Here is a 5,348-nt window from a genome sequence, read left to right on the forward strand (position 1 = left end):
GTCGGGAATTCCTCTTTTATCATTTAAATTTTTCCTATGCATAAAAATAAATTTAACTAAAATTTCTCTTAAAAATTAGATAAAAATATCCATTAGTTCCATTATACTAAGAATTGCTAAAATTCTTCTTTAATTTTAAATAAAATATCCATTATTTTAGTATTCCAAATTTTTCTCTTTCTCCATTGGAATACATGGATTTCCATTGTCTCATGGGAATTTCTCTTTATTCATAAAAATAAAATTACTAGAAATTTCTCTTTTTTTCTAATTAACTATTTATGCATAAACATTAAAAATCAATTTTTATATGGTTATGATGAGAATTATTCAATTAACCTAGCATGACTAATCCTTGAATATGGTAGAAAGTCCTCTTTTCATATTATGCATGAAAATGATTTATGTGTTAATTTTCTAGAAATTTTACCATAACTCCGCTACTATTAGTGATAATTGTCAATAAATTTGAAAAGCATAAGGTTTAGTTAATGCTATATGATAGAATAACTATCATTTGGATCAATATCCAATTTATGGATTTAATCCCTAAGTTTATCATAAATTAAGTAACAAAAAAGCATTAAAAAGCCACTTCTTTGGCCTCTAATTTGACTAGCATAGAGTTTACTTTTAGAATTAAGAATTGCTCCATGAGAAGCATCATTTGAATATAGAATTGGTCATAGGAATGACCATTCTTTGGGGGAGAGAGAGATATGCTTTAAAAAAATAGTTAAGCATAAATGTAAACTTTATGTGATTAATCACTAAAATTCATTAGAGACCTTCATTAACATTGAAGAATCATTCAATTGAATACTTCTCAAGCTTGAGAGGGGTTGAGAAATGAAAAACATTTAGAAGAAGAAAAAAAATCATAGTCACACTTTACCTCTTGTTTTGCTTGATTCTCTAGTCTTAGTAGAGGCCCCCAACCAATCAATTGGTTAGTATGTTGAGGAAAGCTCCAAAGAAGGTTTAAGAGAGAGAGAAGCTCCAATCTCTCCAAATTATAGAGGATTTTTAGAGGATAATAGAAAATATGCTTATTTTAGAGTAATACTGGCATGGTCTAGTTCATAGATCAGAATACAAAAGAATGAGGGTCTATTTATAGGTGAGCGAGGCCACTAACTGAGTCTAACTAAGTTCTAGAATTTTTCAGCTTCAGTTTGGTTGAATTTGGACAAGATTTGGAACAGTTTAGCTCCCTTTTTAATTTGGTTTGATCCAAGAGAGAGGAGAGATAAAAATATCTTAATATTTTTGAGTTTAAAACTCCTTCACATGTGTGAAATAGGTGCCTCCTTGAAGACTCTCCCTTTCCTTACCAAGGTGTCAAAATGGTATGATTACTCCAAAATATCTCTCTTTTTTTTAGTAATATTTCATAATTTTTAACTAATAAATCTTGTACTCAATCAACTCTTCATCTTATGTGGGTATTTACTCATTTTTTGGTATTTTCTTTTATTCATTGGATTTATCTCATCCCAACACTTGGATTAATCTTATTGGTTCATAGAAACCTTAATTGGACCATAATCCAAAAATTTCAGAAAATCTTGACCCTTAGGCTAAGGTCTTTTAATTAATTCTAATTGCACCTTGGAAAATTTATTTTGATTTTTTGTTTCAGGAAAACATATTTTTTATATTTGTAGAATTTAAATATCTAAAAATATCTCAATATTGAATTATCACTCTCTAGAAATTTTCATCTCACTAGGCACAAAAACAAGGAAAATTAATATTTTCTTGTATTCAGAAACATGGAATGATTACAGGGTATTGAGGTAAAGGCTTATTTATTATTCAGGCTGAGGAGGAATGTTATATCCTCTCCACACTTAAAAAACGCGAGATGTCCTCATCTCGCAAAGTGGGGGTAATCTTTTGCCAACTCTTCTTCCTTCTCCCAAGTGGCATCTTCTAGAGGGAAGAACTTCCACTTTACTAAAAATTTTCTGAGGACTCTGCTCCTCCCGAGAATCTTCTCCCAAGTGGCATCTTCTAGAGGGAAGAACTTTCACTTTACTAAAAATTTTCTGAGGACTCTGCTCCTCCCGAGAATCTTCTCCCAAACATCAAGGATTTCTTCAGGTTGGAGTACCATCATCTGGCCTTGAGTCAGAGAAATCAATTGTTCATCATCAAGCACGTGACTCGGGCTGGGTACATACTTCTTAAGCAAACTGACATGGAATACATTATGTACCTTGAGATAGGGAGGCAGAATAAGTTTATAGGCTAAATTACCCACTTTCTTTATAATAGCATATGGCCCATAGTATCTGGGAGAGAGCTTCTTGTACTTCCCTAAGGATAAGGACTTCTTTTTGGTCGTACTCGAATGGAGACCATATCTGATTCTTCAAACTCTCTCTCTGATCTCTTTTTATCTGCATATTGCTTTTGCCTATCCTGGGTTGCCTTTATATCTTTACAGATGATTACATTTGCTGGTCCATGTCATCAAGCATTTGTCTGGATATTTTGACTCTGATTAATGGGTCAGACCAAGTCAACGGTGTAAGGCAATCTTGCCCATACAAAGCTTTGAAAGGACTCATCCCAATGCTTCGATGATAAGAAGCATTGTAAGAAAATTCGACCAAATGCAAATGGCTTAACCACTTCTTGGGTTCCCTATTGTCGCAGCATGACTGAAGGATATCTTCTATCACCTGATTCACTCTTTCAGTTTGGCCAGGTTGATAGGCTGTGCTGAGATCCAAGAAAGTTCCTACTGCTTCGAAGAATGCAGTCTAGAATTTTGATGTGAATTTGGGATCTCTGTCACTTACTATCCTCCTGGGTAAGCCATGTAATCTGAAGATCTCTTTAAGGAAAACTCTGGCAACATCCACTGCAGTGTATGTTTCTTTCACTAGAATCAGATGGGCAACTTTGGTTAGCGTGTCAACTACCACAAAAATGGAGTTGTAACCTGATTGCACTGAAGGTAATCTAGTGACAAAATCCATATTGATACATTCCCACTTCATCTGTGGAATGTCTAGAGGCTGTAGTTTCCCTAGCATCTTAACTCTCTGCCTTGACTCTTTGACACATTAAGCACTTCCACACATGATCAAGTACATCCTTTTTTAGTCCTGGCCCCAGAAGAAGTTTTTCTTCATAGAAATATAGGCTTTTATAAACCCTACTTGTCCAGCTATCAGGCTATCATGGGCTTCTCTCAGAATTCTTCCCTTTATTCCCTCATCATTGGGGATACATAGCCGATTATTATAATACATGCATCCTTCATCCAATTTGTACCCAAGAACTCGACTCATTTCTTGAGGAGTCTTGCTTTCTTTCATCAGAATGGTAGCAATAGGGGCAAAGAATTTGTCCTACATGATATTCTCCTTTTCTTCACTGATCAATGGATTTGACACCACTGTAGTTGCAACAAGCAAGGAGGCTTTTCTACTGAGCGCATCTGCAACCACATTTTCTTTCCCCAGTCGATACTTAATTTCAAAATCAAATTCCTACAGGGTTTGCATCCACCTTCTTTGACGCATGTTGAGATCCCTTTGGGTGAAGATCCACTTCAGACTTTGATGATCTGTCATCATCAAGGCGAACCTTTGTCCCAAAAGATAATGTCTCCACAACTTCAGAGCATAAACTACTGAGAGTAACTCCAAGTCATGGACGGCATAATTTCTCTCATGTGTTCTGAGTTTTCTAGATTCATAAGCCATTGCATGACCTTCCTGCATAAGAGCACCGCCTAAGGTAAACCCACTGGCATCAATAACTACCTTAAAGGTTTTGGTAAAATCTGGCAACTTAAGGACAAGGTTGGTTACTAAGGCTATTTTTAGCTTGTCAAAGGAACTCTAACACATTGCAATCCACTGAAAAAGTGTACTCTTCTTGAGAATGTTAGTTAAAGGGGATGCTATTTGAGCATACCTAGGTATAAAGATCCTATACCATCCGGTTAATCCTAGGAATCCTCTCACTTCCTTTACTGTCTTGGGTTCTGGCCATTCTACAACTGCTTGGATCTTTGAGGGGTCAGGAGAAATCCCATCATTTGATACTATGAATCCCAAGTATTCCACTTGGTCAACAGAGAAAGAACACTTGCTCTTTTTTGCACAGAGTTGGTGTTTCCTTAGGATTTCCAAGACCTTATGCACATGATCTTCATGATCTGTAGCATTCTTTGAGTATACCAAGATATCATCAAAGAAGACAAGAACAAAATCATCCAAGTATTCTTTGAGAATATCCTGCATAAGACGATTAAATGTCGCCAGGGCATTAGTCAATCCAAACGGCATGACTGTGAACTCATAATGCCCATAGCGAGTATTGAATGCTATCTTTGGGAAAGAGTTGGTGTTTCCTTAGGATTTCTAGGACCTTGTGCACATGATCTTCATGATCTGTAGCATTCTTTGAGTATACCAAGATATCATCAAAGAAGACAAGAACAAAATCATCCAAGTATTCTCTGAGAATATCCTACATATTAAATGTCGCCAGGGCATTAGTCAATCCAAACGGCATGACTGTGAACTCATAATGCCATAGCGAGTATTGAATGGTGTCTTTGGGATGTCATTGTTCCTTGATTCTGATCTGGTAGTACCCGGATTTGAGATCTATCTTTGTGAACATTTGGGTCTCACTTAACCGATCTAGAAGTTCATCAATCTTAGGGATAGGATACTTATTTTTAATTGTTAATCGATCCAATCCTCTATAGTCAATACAGAGTCTTAATGTTCCATCTTTCTTCTTTTGAAAGAGAATGGGCGCACCCCAAGGTGAGACACTGGGTCTGACAAATCCCTACTCTAACAGTTGTCTTAAATGCTCCTTAAGTTCTATGGCTTCAGGGGCTGGCATTTTGTATCCACGCTAGGCCACTGGCTGAGCTCCGGGTTAACTCGATCTCATGATCTACTTTGCGAGACAGAGGCATCTCTGTCAGCTCTTTAGGGAACACATCTGCATACTTACTTAACAACTTTGGTTCTTTAGCCTTGCATTTGTGTCTACTGGATTCATCTTAACGACATAAATAGCTTGCCTCTTTCAGAGCCCTTTTAATAATTTAGAAGCCTTGACTACTTCCAGCCCTGGGGATCCAAAAATTCCAATTCCTTGAACTTTATTCCTGTGAAGGTCAAGGAAAGAGATGGTTCCTTTGTGACAATGAATGTCAACTTGATTCTTGTGGAGCCAATCCATTCCAATGATTCCATCATAGACTCCCAAGGGTAGGACTCTGAACTGGCACTCTGTTACGTTCCCATCTAGGCTAAACTGAATAAGGTCTATCTCAAGGTGTGTGAAAAGAATCTTTCCACTGG

This window comes from Cibotium barometz, chromosome 2 (assembly GCF_041138505.1).
Source record: "Cibotium barometz isolate CiBa-2024 chromosome 2, ASM4113850v1, whole genome shotgun sequence".
Taxonomy (NCBI): domain Eukaryota; kingdom Viridiplantae; phylum Streptophyta; class Polypodiopsida; order Cyatheales; family Cibotiaceae; genus Cibotium; species Cibotium barometz.